Genomic DNA, 18,628 nt, shown 5'->3' on the forward strand with positions numbered 1-18,628 from the left:
TATTTTCCCACTTTTATATTGTTTTTCTTGACCCCCTTAATTGTCTTATTGTGACCTCTCTGCAGTGATAATGACATTGTATATTGTGTCCGTGGTGCTCGCAGTTTTCAGGCTCTGCACTCTCCTTCAAAAGATGGCTACTTAATTTCTCAGCCATTGTGTTTCTGTTCTTAGTTTGTTCTGCAGAACTGCTTCCATGCAGGTACCGAATGAATAGAGATTATTTGTTGCTGTTGGAGGAGATTTTAGGAGGTTTGCCATTGTGTTTTTTTATCATTACCTTGAGTATCATTGCTCAATAAGGCTTTTGGCAGGTATGTGGACAGTTGTCTTGTGTTGTATTGCTGCAGCATTCATACAGAGCCTCGACGTACTCTGCTTTGGAATCTAGTGCCTGGGTGCCCTTTCGGAGTGTGTGGTTTGAAGAATGATGGATGTAGTATGCCCTGCTCTGAAGGTCTTGCTGAGGTGCATGATGATCAAAGCTGTGCTTCAAACTTAGTACAAAGTACCACATTACGCAAAAGCATGAGCCATTGCAAAGATTGTGAACGGAACATCTGGAATTGACGGTAAGGTTTGGGAGCGATCTTGTGTACTCGAACCAATTAATCTATGGATGAGCCAGGGTTACGGACTCTCGACATTGCAAGTGCTTTATACTTTGAGCCAAGACCATAATGCAGATGGCCGGGCAGCTGGCCTTGGAGGAATAAGGAATGTATTTCGCTGCTGTGTACCCCTGGAAAGAAAACCTAATTTTGCATCTACTGAGATCATCGGAAGCTGGTGAAGGTTGACTGGATTTGAGGAAAGTATTTATCTTTTTTTCTGAGTTATTGTTATGTTGGGCAATTATTTGACATTAGGTGTTTTATTAGCCTGCTTAGCTCAAGCTGTTCTCAAGGTGCCTGCTACCCAAGTAAATAGGCCTCACTTTGTTGCTGCTGAAATCCCAGGCATTTTCTCGAGAAGCAACGGTGTGTTCTCGGTTTGAGCCAGTACATTTACCTAGAACTAAGGGTTTTATTCCTAAACTGGAGGAGCTTACCTGTGAATGGAGACTGTGATGCAGGGCTATCCGTTTGTCAACAAAGCCACATCCATGTCAGTTTGTCATAATATCCTCATGAAGCCCATTTCATGTTGTGCTCATGGTTGAACATTGCTGATCTGAACTTGTCTTTGAAGCTTTCTCAATCACAACAGAATAAGGGAAAGAACCTCGCGTGCCTCTGTATTTGTCATCTTTGTAAAGCCAAAGTGCATCGATATAGAGGATTCAATCCCTTTTTGTTAGGTAGGATTGTAGAATTGTGAATGGATGGCATATGCTCTGAAGAGTTAGGTTTTTGGTCGCTTGTATGTGCATCAAGTTAGATTTTTTTCAGGATGGTTAGTGTAGGTCAGTTTTATGCTTTTGGACATGTTGCCGAGGCAGAGCACCAGGCTACCTTTGTTGTGGTATCCAATGCTCCTCAAAAACTTCGACTCCTATTCTTTTTGTTTCCGTCCAGGAGCTTCGCTTCCTTGCTAGCTGATATTCTTAAATTGCGCTTGACCTATTCAAGAACAATAAAATTCATGCTGAATATTTTCTCTGCATCGATACATAATGACAGCCTGCTAAAGTGCCACCTTTCAATAATGTAAACAAAAAAAGTAATTATATGAGCTGACTCCTTTTAGTACAATCTGAACCGTGGATTGATTTTTCCCGGTTTTGGAGCACGCGAGAGACTGTAGGGAAACTATAATTTTTATTAAACACAATTCTTTTTGTGGTTTCTCTTAGAGTAGGTTGTTGTCTTTAGATTCCTGGGTAAGGTCACCGTGGTCTGTTTACCAGGTCTAGGCAGCCTTAGTTATGGTCTCCTGGTGCAGGAGCGGATTAAATACTGATATAAAATCGTACAACGAATGGTAACATTTTGAGTTTTTATAAATTCTAAAGGGTAACGAAGGCTGCAGAATATCAATTGTGGGTGTTTGAAGGAGATTGCTGTTTTCATAGTTATTATTCGGATAAGCCTGAGCCTGGCTGTCCATGTTTTGCCAAATGCTTTTTAAAGTTTTAGTTATATACTGGATAATACCTTCTGCTAGTGGAGTGCATATGAGGATGTGTTTGTGGCAAATGCATTGAATCCTGTCCTTTTTTATAAACATTTTTAGTTGCCAGTGTTTTGTATCTTACAGAATTTTATTGGATAGAAAGGTGGGGAAACAGGGAAAAATGTTTTTCTTATCATAGAAGTGCTATTCTTTATATTTTTTGGTTTTATTATTTGTGTGATGGGTGTACCCTAACTATATGGGTGAACTCTCAGAAAGCCTGGTAAGCGGTGTCAGGGATGAACTAGAGTGCACTGCAGCTTATTGAAGCATAAACAAAGGTGCTGTTAAATCTCCCGTCTCAGAGACTGGCTCCTCCAATTCTATGTATAAAACTTCTTTTTCCTACAAGTTTAGATATAGATCATATCATAGATGAGATATAGTATTGGATGTGAACATTCAGATTGGAGCAAACTGAGTGTCAATACACCAAAAATGCAAGGGGCATCCAAGGGAATTTCACACATCCATTGACGCATTTATATCGCATCACAGGATTGACAACTTGTCTCACCCATAGCCTCTCAAAAGTTTCTTATTTCCTGGTGAGGCGCTAGAGGAAGGGCAAGGAGTGTAAACTAAGAAAAATAAGTAAGGTTTTCAGAGCTTTGTTTACTCTGATTTTGCCACTGCCATCATGACCCCTTGTTGACAGGGGTCATGATGGCAGCAGGGATTGCAAGTACCATGCAAAGCGCAGCAAAGTTGAAGGTAGGGATAGCACCTGATTGATGTTATGGCAGTTTATGTTATGGCAGTTTATTAAGCGCCATGGTTACTCCATTATGGAGTGTCCCCATGCTGAATTCCATTCAAAAGGCTGAGATCATGAAGAGGATAAAGGATAGAGATTCTAGGTAGCGAAACATTTTCCTAAACAACCCAGTTTTGAGTTGCTTCCTAAAAGCTGCTTCTGATGGCTCCTGTCTGAGGTAAACGGGTAGAGTGTTTCACCTCTTAGCTGCCACGTACCTAAAAGAGGTGCCTCTGAAATGTTCCTAATGAATTTCGGAATGTAGACCAGTCCTGTTCCAGCTGATCTCAGGCTGCGTGTGGGGTGGTAGGAGTGTATCATCGGATGAAGATAGTTCGGGCCCTAGCCCTGCAGTATTCTGTGGACATAGCATGTAGCTTTAAAGGAGATCCTCTCCTCAACAGGGAGCCAATGGAGAATCTCCAAAGCGCTACCAGTTTGGACGAGTCTAGGGATGTTTAAGAGCATCCATGCAGCCGCTTTTTGCACCCGTTGGAGCATATGTATGCTCCTCTTTTTAGTGTCCCTAGACAGAGAACATTCCAACAATCCAACCTGGATGTTACAAGCGCCTGTACCACTGTCTTCCTAGCATCGTCTGGGATGAGACCGAAGATTTTTCTCAACATTTTTAAGATCCCGAAACAGGTGCTGCTGGTTACTGTTCAGAGTGATGAAGCAGTCACCCCCTTTTGTCTACAGTTGTGGCAGTCCATTATATTACCAAGGAACAGCACATTTATTTATCTGTGGTCCTTTGAAGAACTGAATGTATACTCAAGGCAGAGTTTCTTGTCACTATAGAAGTTGGAGATAGCTAGATTTGTAAATAGTTATGCTTTTTTAAAAATTGGAAGTGATCAGATGTGGCATGAAGTGAGAGGAAGATGGTTCCAAATCATGGTGTCGTTGACGTGAAATGTCTTAAGACCCCATTTGCTCTATTAGTATTTCAGACCTTGGAATAGAAGAGACCCTGATCTAAGAATGCATTTATCAGTGTATATTTAGAAAATTTGTTAGACAGAAATTTTGGGCCCTGGTCTTAAGAGTTTATGCATAATACATGTTGTTTTGAAAGTCTCTTGGCTGCAGAAAGCAAGTGCAACTATTTAGGTTGACCGATATTGGATGGTGTTTATAAAGTCTGAGCAAGGTTCTTGCTGCTGTATTTATATTGTTTGAAGGCAATAAAGTTGATTTGTGCTTGGACTGTCACGTTTAGGAAATGACAGAAAAGGAAAAATCTGTTGAAGCAGATTGAGATGATCCTGGCAAGATTTAGACATGGCCAAGAGTTGTCTGTCTAAAGGTAGTGTCAATGAGATATTCTAGGTTCCTAATGACTCAGCAGGTGTAGGCAGATTGCCCATAGAAGAGGGCCAGAACCTAAGTTCATAATCCGGAGGTTAATGATTAAGCAAAACCTTGTTTTTCAAAGGATTCAATTTTTTTCATCCATAAGGGTATATCTTGTATCATAATTGTAGTTGTCACACTTGTTAACTTTAAACTGATGCAAGCAAATGCACTTTATTTGGACCTGGCTGTGAATCAAGTAGGGAGATTACAAGGCTTTCAAAGTGCTCCTGTCTGGTTTTGGACAAATACAGAAGGATCCTATTTCATTTGCCTTGAGTCCTCTTCAATATCTCTGCTGGTTTTTCAAGTGCATGAATAATTTTGCTACGAAGTAATCTACTGATGTCTCAGGTTGGTTTCTACCATCTAACAATCGCATTTTTAGGTCTCCTGGCGTTTAACAGCGCGTCAGCGCTGTGTCCGCCAGGAGATCTTTTGTTGCTGACTATGCTTCCCAGGAGACAGCACTGGCCGCGCGCAAAGGCGATCGGCGTAGGCCACGCGCACGCGAACACGCTCAGCTGCCGTCTCCTGGGAAGCTCCAACACCCTACATGCATGCGCATGCGCATACGCAGAGACACACACACACACACACACGAGCGCCCATGCACGCATGCACCCCTACATAAAGAGAACTCACCCCTGCTGTCGCATACACACACACACACACACACACGTGCACCAAGCGCCCCCGCCTCCCCCCGCCCCCCGCCGCCGCCGCCGCCGCCACTTACCGCTACTCCGGTCTTCAGCTGCCACCGCGGGGCTCTCTCTAGGGCATGGGCTTCTCTCCGTGGGCGCGGCTTCTCTCCGTGGGCGGTTCGATCCCCGGCCGCTCCTCCTCACACGTGGGTGTCCTCCCTGACGGTTGCATGCGTCAGTAATACCATGTGACCCCAAGGCAGCCACGTACAGCAACGAGAGGGGGCCCACTGCCGACAGGACCCCCAGGTGCCTGTGCTACGGCTCCCTACAGCATTTTAAAGGCGGCGCGAGGACGCCGCGCGAACCTGCACCGAGATATGGAGATACTGAGACAGGAAACAAACCAAACGTTTCCACCGAAATTTGTACAGACTGGAGCAGTGCGTAGGTTTCAGTGCACGCGCGTGTGTGTAAATAAGTGCGAAGTGGGGATGGGCAGGCCATTTTACAAGCATTGTATCAAAGAGGAGGGAAGCACGGAGTGGGGACCATTGTTAACGGGGTCCAATGTATATGTCCCAGACAGACTAACCAACAAAAATTAATACAAAGTTCCCCGGGCAAAGTCAACTAGGTGACTGGCATGAGCCGCTCTCTCATCAAGTCAGGCAAAAAGGGTGAGTGTTGTGAACCCTTTTCGGAATTTTTAGGGATACCTCACACAGGTCACCGGTTGGACTACATTTGTAATCCCACCCGGTGATCGTCCAGCGTCATCATCTGTATCCTGCCCCTGCGACAGACTGGCGGTGCAATGCCTGTCGGGCAACAACCGATGTTGCACTTTGGCGGGGATCTTCTATTCCTTCGCCAAAGGGTGTGTGGGTGTAAGGGGCCTAAAAAAGGGGGGAAAGGGTTTGTGGTTGTGCAAAGAGGGATCCAGGACAGCCGGCTGTCCTGCGGTATCGTCCGAAGTGGGAGGGGTAGGTGCCTAGACGCCCTCTGCCAAGAACATTCAGGTGTCTCACACCAAGTTCTGGCCCCACCAGGGCAGCGCGAGGGAGCTTCCCTAGGAAAGAATACGGTTCTGGGAAGGGTCCTGACGAAGGATTTCCATACGACACACACCAGGTCGTATACTGGATCCCTCTGATCACTGAGGGATCCCCTGCAATTATATGAGCACTGTTTATACTTTTTTGGTCCTGACGAATTGCCTTCGTGGCGAGAAACATGTTGACCATTTGTTCACTAAGGGTTGAATGAGGCTCCACTACCTTGATTGTTCCGCCTCAATACCCCTTAATGTTTTAATAAAGCAGTGAGCCACCCCATTAAAAGCTCTTTTTGGACTCTACTGACTTTTTTTTTTTAATCTCACCCACGCTCACTTTTGCACAACCACAAACCCTTTCCCCCCTTTTTTAGGCCCCTTACACCCACACACCCTTTGGCGAAGGAATAGAAGATCCCCGCCAAAGTGCAACATCGGTTGTTGCCCGACAGGCATTGCACCGCCAGTCTGTCGCAGGGGCAGGATACCGATGATGACGCTGGACGATCACCGGGTGGGATTACAAATGTAGTCCAACCGGTGACCTGTGTGAGGTATCCCTAAAAATTCCGAAAAGGGTTCACAACACTCACCCTTTTTGCCTGACTTGATGAGAGAGCGGCTCATGCCAGTCACCTAGTTGACTTTGCCCGGGGAACTTTGTATTAATTTTTGTTGGTCATTTTACAAGCATGCAAAACACACTTTGACGTAAAGGCTCTAGGTTCTGTAATAACTACCTTCAAGGTTGAAGCAGATGGTTATGAAGCCGGGCTACGGGGTTCGAGTCCTGGCAACGGCTCAAACACCCTGTGTTTCCGTGGGGGTTACTTTGAGCTGGCATACGCGCGCAGGAGATAAATTAGTGGAACGGGGGTTAAATGGTTTCCGGTTACCCTGTGTGTAAACGAAGAAAGGAAATACGTGCACAAATACGTGCCATGGCTTATTATCTCCCCTGCGCAAGCCGACCCCTCCCCTGCTCAAGCCGACCCCTGGTTTTGCTACTAAAAGTTGGTTCTTAGTTATAAGCTGAAGGAATTTGCATGGGGGAAACAGTTTAATGTGAAAAGGGTGTGGCGCAGCGGCTAGGGTGGCTGGTTCTGAATGCTGGTTGAACGGATCGATCAACGGCAGCAGGTTACCGCAGCAGCATGTGACATTTGCCAATAGCGCACTTAATGTAACGTTGTTGTAAAAGTGAGTACACACGTTCTCAATCTTGGGGTAATTGTCCCAGTTGAAAAAAACACAAATTACGGCAAATGTTTTCCCCAAGGCAAACGTACGACACAGTATGCCTGCAGCACTCCCAGTGCAGTAAATTGAGACAATAGAGAGCTTCAGGGTAGTGGTCACGGAAATTCTATGCGCAGGAGTACAGTCGTAAGTCCGTAGGTAGTCACTAACATATTACGGCGAATTCCAGGCGTATTGTATGTGTATCTTGCCTACACCAGAGGGTGTGCGTGTAGAGGGTGGGCCATTAAATAAGAAAGCTATTTACAAATACGGGAAAGCTGGACTGTAAAAATTGCTTTCTCACGTATGTTAATTCCGTACACATCGTCAAATACATTGTCATGCTTAGGTTACACAGAACGTGCATGCTTTTCTGCCCCCCTTCCCTCGTTGTGCCTGCTAGTCCCTGCTTGTGACCCGGTTGCTGTGTTAGGTGGGGCTAGGGGGAGGGTGGTGGGAGGAGTCCGCTGGTGGGCAGGTGTGTGTGAGGGTGCGGTAGAAGCACTGCGGGAGAGAAGCTATGGTCTGGAGAGCACACATCAACCACGGGGCAAGAACTTGGAGCAAGAAGAAACCACAGTGACGCCCACCCTCAGCACCACTGCTCTCACCCCAGCACCCGCGCATTTCCAATTGCTGTTTCCCAAGTTTAACCTGCGCGTTTGCCAAAAGAGCTCTATTCTGAGCCCCGCGTCCATCTGCTCCACCCCCTCTTGTGCCCTCAGCTCTGACCGGTGCCCGGGTCCGACATAGCGGCTCTTACCCCTTGGTCATCAACTCTTGCCCCGTACCGCCCTCTGACCTCAAGCAGGGCATTCGTCCCTTGCCACTTTACAAAAATGTCAGAAATACAAAGACAACTGGATATCATTTATTTACCTTATTGGCTGGGTAACCTGGCTCATAGTTGACTCTTCATTATTCTAGTTTTAGAGAGGTTACTGCCAGTGCCTTTGAAGATATATTTCTACATGACCAAAAGGATGTATCAATACATCTAAGTCCCGTAAATACAACACAAATTACAATAGAAATGCTATAGGTGTCACATTTGCAAAAGTTAAAAAATATTGTCATTGTCATACACAATGTCAATAACTCAAACTTTAATGCTCCGAGATCTATTGCACTGCAAATGCTTGTTTTTGTACTCGTGCGTGGTGAGGTGCCCTCGGGGGAGGAGGAGGCCGTTGTTTTGGGTTTGCGGACAGTCGCAGAATCGAAAGCAGACTTTCAGTGAGTGTTTTTTTTCATTTATTTTTTAAATCGATTGTTATGACTATGCTTTTGTCCCTGCCTGTTCAGCTTCATTACAATAGCGATTGCGAAAGCTATCAATTTCAGTGCTGCTTTTTCTTGCAGCATTTACCATCTTTATACAACAATTCAGAGTTTGATAACAAATTAATGTAACACATTGTAATATACAATGCCAATAGCTCAAACTTTAAAGCTGGGAGACCTATTGCATTGTAAATGCTTGTTTATTTATTCCCAAGCCTAAATATTGATGGAGAGATGATCGCAGACTCTTTAATCGGGCTCCATCCCTTTTCAATGTTGTACCATACTCCGTGAGTCTAGAAAGATCCCTAAATTGTACTTATATGATTTATTCCTTTCTGCTTTGAATTCTTTAGAATTTGTTTTGTTATGCATTACTTGGCCCAAAAGCAAAGATATTTGTCTGCTTTGTGAACCGAACCATTCCACCCCCAAAATCAGCTATGGGCTGCCCATAGAAGAGTACAGACCCACTAGCGTCCATTTTCGGAACTTGAGACTATGTGTGGCTAGTAAAATCTCAAGACAAGAGCACATTGAGAAGGTCTATGATTAGGAATTCTAAGAAACAGCAAGGCCCTTTCTAGATGCAGACAGAATAGTGAATATCAAATATTGCTCCGAAATCTGAAGAAAGAAAGTATATGAAACGGTATACAACATTATTTACGATTTACTATGTCTGATATTGCATCCACAACTAGAGCAGTTTACTGCTCAATACAACAGTGTAAACAACATTATGACAAATACTGCTCCTAAAAGTGAAGCAGTATGTGGAAAAGTATGTGATTGATTAAATACAGAACAAATAGCATAGATTAGTATACTTTGCCAAATAGGTCGCCAATTCCACAGAGTATGGAAAGGATGCATGGTCATCCATTTAATTGTGTTAATTCTATTACCACATCTATAAAGGAAATGACTGCATAAGCATACAGGTATAGTCCTTTTTTCTCAGGATAAACCTCTGATGTATTAATCTTTTTTGTGTAGCAAGTAAAAGGGGAAAAACATTAAAGGGGGAGTTTGTCCAAATGGTCTCTGTGTTAGGGCCAACGGCCTTTTTGCCCCATCTGCGTTCACAGGACGCATTGCCAATGTGTATTGATTTACATAGTAGAAAATCTAATCAGTAAGGGGCAAATAATGTATTTTAAAATTACAATTTGACTCTGTGCTCAAAATCTTTAATTTGGATTATTGCTCTATTTTATATCTTTGTGGCATCTCTCGCAAAGAATCAACATCTCCTTTATTGTGCTTTGACTTTATAGTCTAGGTGTGTGTATTTTTTTTTTTTTAAAAAGGGAGTTGTTTAGCTAGTATTGGGCAATAGCCAGCCATTCCTTTTCATCCAGATGAGAGAAAAACACAAGCGTTTACAAAGCCGATAGGTCTCGCCTTTTGCTATTGGTTTTGCCAATATGTTTACCCATGTTGTACACCAGCATGGCTGCTGTTAAGCATAGCTAAAAGTTAGTGGGGTAATAGAGTTGCAGAGTGATTAGAGTGGAGGGGTGTGGAGTGGCATAGTGTCATGGAGTGGTGTAGGACAGAGTGTAGTGGCATAGAGTGTGTTGCTAGAGTGTTGTAGAGTAAAGTGCATAGAGCGGAGTAGATTCTCGTGAGGTGGAGTAGTGTTGAGTGGTGTGGTGTGGCATCGAATAGCGAATACTGGAGTAGTAGAGTAGATGGGAGTAGTGTGTTGTAGAATAGAGTGGAGTAAAGTGGCACGGAGTGGCATAGAGGTAGTTGCGTAGGGCGTCGCACAGTGAAGTAATGTTGTAGAGTGTCGGAGTGGAGTAGAATTTAATGGAGTGTAGTGTCGTAGAGTAGCCTAGCGTGAAGTAGTGTAAAGTACAGTGGTGCAGAGTGCATTGGTTTTGAGTAAAGTGGTATATAGTGCATTGGTGCAGAGTAGATTGCAGTGGCGTAGAGTGCAGTAGTGTAGTATAGTGTAGAGTGCAGTTGCCTGTGGTGCAGAATAGATTAGAGTAGTATGTAGTTGCGTAGAGTTTAGTAGTGTGACTTAGAGTTGAGTGCCACAGAGTAGAGTGGCGTTGAGTTCAGTGGTGGAGCATGCAGACTTGCAGAGTAAAGTGTCTTAGTATGCAGTGGTGCAGAGTATAGTGGTGTAGAGAACAGTGGCCTTGTGTACAGTGGTGCACAATAGAGTGCAGTGACGTAGAGCACAATGGTATAGAGTGGTGTTGCATGCAGTGGTACAGAGTAGTTGACGTAGAGTGCATTGGTTTTGAGTAAAGTGGTGTTGAGTGCATTGACGCAGAGTGCAGTCGTTTAGACTAGAGTGTCGTGGAGCTCAGTGGCGCAGTGTGGAGTGGCGCGGTGTGGAGTGGCGCAATGTAGACTGCCGTGGTGCTGAGTAGAGTAGAGTGGAGTGGGGTAAAGTGAAGTTTGCATGATGTGGTAGCATACTGCCATTATAAACAACACACCTTTAATTTAAATGACCATTACATTTGCGCAAACATCTAATTTTACTGATAAAGCCTATGTCTTCCAGGGAGCTTGGTGGTTACTTTTCTTTTTCTGACTTCAAAGTGAGAGGATTTAGTGACAGTCATGCTGGTTTTGGAGGGAGTGCTTGACGAAGGCTGTCTGATCTCTTTATTTCTAGCACACAACAAAATGTAAATGCCTGTAAATTAACTGTGCAGATATTTCAGAATTAGAAAAGTCGAAATGAAGCATATTTGTTGGTAATGCTGAAGAGTGGTGGAAACAAATATTTTAAAACAAATCAATACACTAGGTGATGAGATTTCTACACATTATCATTTGTGCTCTGTATATGTTAATCAGTAAAAGTGTTTTTTTTTAAAAAATGTTTTTTTATTGGAAATCAGGAAAATACATATTTACATTACCGGTTATTTTTACATTTGTTTTTACTACCGCACCATTGTTCTCATTGTTGAATTCATTTACATTGGCACTACTATTTACATTCTACATATTTACACATGCTTACACGTATTAACACCTATTTACATATAACTGGATTGTTCTTATTCTAACAGCTCCTTCTTCCAAGTCATAAGTGGATCCCATATTTTCATTCCTTTCAGCTTAGCTTTGATACCTTTTACATTTATATAGGGACACTTCCTGCTGACCAATATTCAATATCATATGAACCCATTGAAGGTACGTAGGAGGTTCCTTATCTTTCCAAGCTGTAGCAACCAATAATCTTGCCACTGCAACCATTATAAATAACAAATCTCTCTGTGTGCTATTTAGTTCCATCGTGTTGTCGTAACCCAGCAGCATCAGGGTTGCTGTGATTTTTATTTCAATATTCATTACTTGAAGCCAAAACTTCTCTATACCTATTTTAAGTTCATCTAATTTCCCACAAGAATAAAACACGTGAATACTATCTGCCGCTGTACCTTGGCACATTGGGCATTCGTCCATTTGACTCATACACCAGCCTAACAACTTCGCTGGCGTACAATAGAGATCATACAAAATGTTATATTGTTGGGCTTTTAAATTTGATGACCGCAGAACCCTCTTCCCTATCTCTAATATGCTATCCACAGCCACCTCCCCGTCTGCAGTTTTTTCTGCCCATCTCGTCTCTATTTTTCCCCATGTCATCTATTACTCTCTGGGACAATTCCACATAAAACTTCATAATCCTTCTGTCTCGGTGTTCCATTAATCTCAGCGTAGGCTATCTCCTTGAATGTGACCACTCCCCTAGCCAAACTCTTAATTCGATGGTGTAACTATATATATTTGAAGCATGAGCTTCTGCTTAAGCCAAATTTTTTAAAAAGCTCCAAAAAGGTTAGTTGATCCTGGTTGTTGAACATATCTGCCACCATCACAATCCCTGCCTGTTCCCATTGCCTAGTTGGCCCATCATAAAGTTCATATGGCAGAAGATCTGAGTGCCAAACTGAAGTATATTTGTTATATCTGGACATTTGGCAGTGCTTCATCACCCTCTCCCAGACTTTTATGGCCCCCTGAACACATTTATATTGGTTTCTCTTGCTATAAATGAGTTTAGATAGTCTTTACCTTCTGCTTCTTTCCCCAGTGCCAGCTGATATATATTAGGTAACTTAGATCTTTCATCCCTAACATTTTCAAAAAATAAAGTCTGCGGAGATGCAGTAAGATGCATGCCCAGTAATACAATAATATTTTCAGAGCCTTCCAACCCCCCTTTTCTTTGGGCAAAGTCAGGAATTTATATGCTCGTATCTTTTTCTAGCCCCATATGAATTTTGAGACCAAAGCTTCAATTTTTTTTATTTTACGTCCAGGTAGTTCTAGCGATATAGCTCGCATTAAATATAGAATATTAGGGAACATCCGCATTTTCAATACGTTGATCCTATCAATAATCGTAAGATGTAGCTTTTTAATTTGTTTAAGTTTGGCGTCTATTCTCCCCAATACTGGATCTATATTTGTATCCCAGAGCTTGTCTATCTGCAATGTTAGATTAACCCCTAGATACGCGGCCTTCTCAACTACCCGGGGGTCTTGCAGATGACATGTAGTAGAGCATATGATTTGCGTTTTCTCTTTATTTAACAGATACCCTGATTGCCTCCCAGATTCTGTTGCCATCATTTCAATTTCTTTTAGGGTCCCTTGCGGATCTGTTGTGACTATTTCAATATCATCTGCGTACGCAAGGATTTATGTCTCATATCCTTGTGTAATAATTGGTTTAATCTCCTGATTATTTCAGATCCTTACTTTGAATGGGTCAAGATAAAACGCAGATACAATAGGAGAGCAGGGACACCCTTGACGCTTGCCCCTTGAGATTTCAATTCTCCTAGATGTGTTCCCCATCACTTGTAACTGTGTGAACGGTGTAAAATACATGGCTTGAATAGCTTTAAATAATCCAGGACAGAGCCCTCTATTTGCCAGAGTGTCCCACAGAAATGGCCAGGACACTCTGTCAAAAGTATTTTCCGCGTCTAGGAGGATCACAGCCACTTCCATGCTCTCTACTTCTGCGATATCTAATATTGATATAACACGTCTGGTGTGGTGTCTGGTCCCCCTACCCGGAACAAAGCCATGTTGCCAGGGTGATACCATTGAGAACTATTTTATGCAGTTGTGCGGCAATTATTTTAGAATATACCTTTGCGTCCGCATTAATTAGCGATATTGGTCAGTATGAAGATGGTAATTCTGAAGCTTTACACTTTTTAAGAAATACCACCATATCAGTACCCTGCCACGATACTGGTGGGACCCCACTATATTTTATACCTAAATATGAATCAAGTAAGATAGGGAGAATCTGAATGCCTAGCATTTTATACACTTCCAGCGGTATTTTATCTGGCGCAGCAGCTTTGCCTGCCGGAAGAGACCCCAGTGCTTCTTGAACTTCTTGCATAGTAATTTCTTTTTCTAGTACTATGTCCTCTTCCAATCTGGGCAAAACTAGGTTGCTATCCTCGGTTTCTGACACATCCAGTACCGTATCCGCCCGATACAGTCTTTCATAGAATTCCTCAAACACTTCCAATATTTTCTCAGAGCCCTCCACTGTTTGACCTTTATTGTTCTTGATTTTCAAGATGTTATTTCTAGTGCTTTTCTGTGTTATCCTATATGCCAATGTTTTTCCTATTACTTCCCCGTATTCATACATCTCACCCGTATATACTTGAAATGCTTCAGCCACCTTCTCCTGAAAATGCACATTAATATCTGATTTAGCTATCTCTAATTTTAACATATGCTCCCATACTGCCCCCTGCTCGGCCCCCCTTCTTATTAACCCAACATGCTCAGATTCCAGTTCTGTCAATATCCTAATCAGGTGGTCTTTTTCTGCTTTCTACTGTTTTTGAGTTTGGGCTGTATATCCGATTACTTTCGCTCTAAAAGAGTCCTTAACACCATCGCTGCTAGTGATATTGTCCTCCTGTGCTGGAATTTTCAAAAGTCCATTGATCATGACGAGCTGGGCTCGTCATCAGCCTGGTAGGAGGCTACTTCATGACGAGATCAGCTCGTCATGAGCCTGGAAGGGGTTAAAAGTATCCCAGACATCACCGGATCTGCATTGTACCTGTTACAATCAAAAAATTCTAACTCCCATTGCTTGATATAGGAGCAAAATCCCTCATCGGCTAATAACTTCTTATCAAAAGACCATGAATTCTGTTTTGGTCTACCTGCCGTGCCTTTTATTTCCAGCACCAGAGGATGGTCATCAGAAAATATTTGGGATAGTTTCCTGATATCTATCTTATCTACCAACTGGCTAGACACCAAAAAATAATTCAATCTAGCAAACTTTCTTTGAGGATGTGAAAAGTATGTGTATCCGGTATCTTGCTGTTTCTTCTTTTTTCCAAGCATCTACCACCCCATAAGTTTCCTTGAACGTATTTATTGTTCTGAACACTTTTGGTTTCCTCCCCAAGTACTTATAACTCTTTGATTGTATATCCACTTCTATATGTATATTAAAATCTCTACATATGATCACCGTTTGTGACTACGTGGCTAATTCTACCTCTAATTCTTCCCATGTAGCTGTATCATCTAAATTGGATCCATAATATTAACCACAGTTATCCCCGTATTTAGCTCCATTATAGCCCAGCGTCCCCATTTGTCTGCCGCAGTCCGGATAACTCCCCCGGCTCTCTGTTTAACATATATAGCCTCACCCCTTATCATAGTAGTTTGCGTGGAACACACCGCTAGATTATACCCCCTAATTTCCAACAGATCTTTATTCTTCCAGGGAATATGCATCTCTTGGAGACCTATATAACATCTGGGTTTACGGCTTTAAGGATCTGAAAGAACCTCTCTCTCTTTCCTATCATTCAAACCAGCCACATTAGATGTGCAAATTTGTGAACTATCCATCGCCATTTCTCTTTTTTCCTGTTACATTTGCTCGCCATTGCTGCCCACACTTCATTTCCACTTTTCCATTTTGTACTTCTGATTTCCATATTTTTTTCCCTTTTCTCTTCCTCTTTCCCCCTCAACCCCTCCTCCCCTTTCCCTCCTCATGTCTCCCTACTCGTCCTCCACCTCTGCTACCCCTTAACAACCTCTGTGCTCCCACAGTATCCCAAGCCCCCCTCCACCCCCCCTTTAAACTGTATGTCTGAGCAAATATAATGGTAAATTCCTTTGAAGATGTGTTGTCTGTAATGGAAGTGTGCTACCAGGCCAGGTATATTCCCCTTTACGCCACTCCTCTTTATTCTGCACCACTCTACACTACTGCACTCTACTCTGCACCACTTCACTCTACACCTCTCTTCTCTACATCACTCTACTCTATGCACCACTGCACTCTTCGCAACTGTACTCTACACTCTGCTCCACTCTATTCTGCCCCTTCACTCTATTCTGCCACTTCACTCTGCCACTTCACTCTGCCACTTCACTCTGCCACTTCACTCTGCCACTTCACTCTGCCACTTCACTCTGCCACTTCACTCTGCCACTCCACTCTGCCACTCCACTCTGCCACTCCACTCTGCCACTCCACTCTGCCACTCCACTCTATGCCACTCTACTCTGCAACACTGCACCACATGCCACTGCAGTTGACATCAATGCACTCTACTGTGTACCATTCCACTCAATACCCGTGCACTGAATGCTAATCCGTTCTAAGCCACTCTAATTTACTCTGCACTCTATGCCACTGTACTCTACCGTGCAGGACTCCAATCTACTCTGAAACAATCTATTCTGCTCGAATCCACTCTACTGAGTGCCATGCTGCTCCATTCCACTCCACGCCACTCCAATCTGCTCTCACCACTGCTCTCTCTGCCAATGCACTTTACACTACTTTACTCAAAACCACTGCATTCTGTGCCGCTGCACTCTACGCCAATGCACTCTATGGCACTAAACTATATGCTACTGCACTCTACCCTGCAGCACCCTGCACCACGCCACTCTACAACATTGCAATCTGTGCCACAGTACTTTACGTCACTCTTATCTGCACCACTGCACTCTACGCCACTGCACTCTACGCCACTGCACTCTACGCCACTGCACTGTACTCCGAAACAATCTACCATACGCTACTACATTCTGTGCCACTCATTCCACTCTGTCCCATTCCAGTCTACATCACTCCACGCCACTGCAATCTACCCATAACCACTCCACTCTGCCCTGCTGTACTTTACCTCATTGTACTCCGCACCAATACAGTGTACACCACTTTACGCAAAAAACAATACACTCCACACCACTGCACTCTATTCCAATCTACTCTGCACCACTTCACTCTACGCCAATATTCTCTACCCAATTGTACTCCTCACTTTACTGTTTCCCAATCCACTGCACTCTATGCCACATCTCTACATCACTGCACTCTATAAGAATCTACTCTGCAACACTGCACTGTCCACTGAACTCTACACCATTCTACTCTGCGCCACTCTATCCCCATGCACTGTACTCTACCACGTACCTACAATCTACACCTCAGCACTCTACGCCACTCAAATCTACTGTGCCCCACTGCACGCTATAAGACTGCACTCTACGTCACTTCACTCTATGCCTCGCTACCCTGAACCACTCTAGTCTATGCCAGTGTACTCCGTTCCACTCTTCTGTGCACCACTGCACTTTTCACCACTGCACTCTACACCACTCTAGTCTAGGCCTCTGCACTCTATTATGCTCCACTGAACCCTCTGCCACCGCTCTCTACCCCACTACTCTATGCCACTGCACTGTACCTTTCTTCTCCCCACTCTGCCCCACTGCACTCTTTGTCACTACACTCTACATGGAAATCTACCCTGCCCCACTCCACTCTATTCTGCCCTGCTGCACTTTACCCCACAGTACTCCACACCAATGCAGTCTACACCACTTTACTCAAAACCAATACACACTGCACCACTGCACACTACGCCGCTATTCTCTAATCTGCAACACTCTGCCACTCTACTCTAAACCATTGCATTCTCTTCATTCTCTGCACTCAACACCAATGCACTCTATGCCACTCTATTCTACATAATTTACTCAGCAATATTACACTCTGCCACTGAACTACACACCACACTAATCTGCGCCACTGCAGCACTCTACTCTGTGCCACTCTATGCCCATGCACTCTACCCTACTAAGTCACAACTCTTTACCACAACACTCTACGCCAATCTAATCTACTGTGCACCACTGCCCTTTTTCCACTTCACTCTACATTGAAACAATCTACTCTATGCTAATGTACTCTACCCTGCACCACTTCACTCTACTCTACAACAATCTACTCTACACCACTACACTCAACGCCACTCTACTCCACTGTGCGCCACCCATGCCACTGCGCTCTACACCACTCTACTCTAAACTGCTGCACTCTTCGCCAATGCAGTCAACACCGCCATACTAAAAATCAATGTACTATATGCCACTGTATTCTATGCCAACTACTCTGTACAATTGCAGTCTATGCCACTATTCTACTCTGCAACACTCCACACCACTGCATGCTACGCCCCTTTACTCTAAACTGCATCACTCTACACCACTCTTCTCTGCACTGCTCTACTCTCACTGCGCTTACGTCACTCTAGTGTAAACCACTACAGTCTATGCCAATGCACTCCAAACCACTTTACTCAAAACAAATGTACTCTGTGCCACTGCACTCTGTGCTACGCCACTCTACACCATTGCACTCTACATCACTGCGTTCTACGCCACACTTTTCTACTCTGCAATACTGTACTCTCCGCCACTGCACTGTATGCTACTATGCAGTACTTAAATCTACACTACTCTAAACATGCTGTATTCAGTCTGTGGACTCACACCCCGCCTATAGGCTTGCTATTTGCTGGCTTCATTGTCACTCTTCTCTTCTGTCTTTCTATTGGTTTATGGCATATATTTGTCATGCCTCTGTCAGTGTTTATCCATCCTCAAAAGCAGCGACTAAGTTCAATCTCACTCCACCAGTTCCAACTATCCCAAGTGTTTTCCGAAATGCTTTTTTTTTGTTTGCAACGCAATTTATACAGTCTCATTTCCCCAGGCCGTCCCTTCACCACCACCACCTCCCGCCCGTCGCTGCTTGTTATTTTCAGTGCTTACGCAAAGGAGAACAGATGGATAATGTGCAGCGCA

The 18,628-nt window shown here is 43.7% G+C and overlaps 1 protein-coding gene and 1 pseudogene across 1 annotated transcript in view; both read left to right on the forward strand.

The window, feature by feature from the left end:
- LOC147730311 (ARF GTPase-activating protein GIT1-like) overlaps positions 1-18,628 on the forward strand; it is a 161,966-nt gene that overhangs the window by 12,078 nt on the left and 131,260 nt on the right. The window lies entirely within an intron of this gene.
- On the forward strand, positions 5,085-5,213 carry LOC147730312 (small Cajal body-specific RNA 14; annotated as a pseudogene).

This window comes from Lissotriton vulgaris, chromosome 2_1, assembly GCF_964263255.1.
Source record: "Lissotriton vulgaris chromosome 2_1, aLisVul1.2, whole genome shotgun sequence".
NCBI classification, from domain to species: Eukaryota; Metazoa; Chordata; class Amphibia; order Caudata; family Salamandridae; genus Lissotriton; species Lissotriton vulgaris.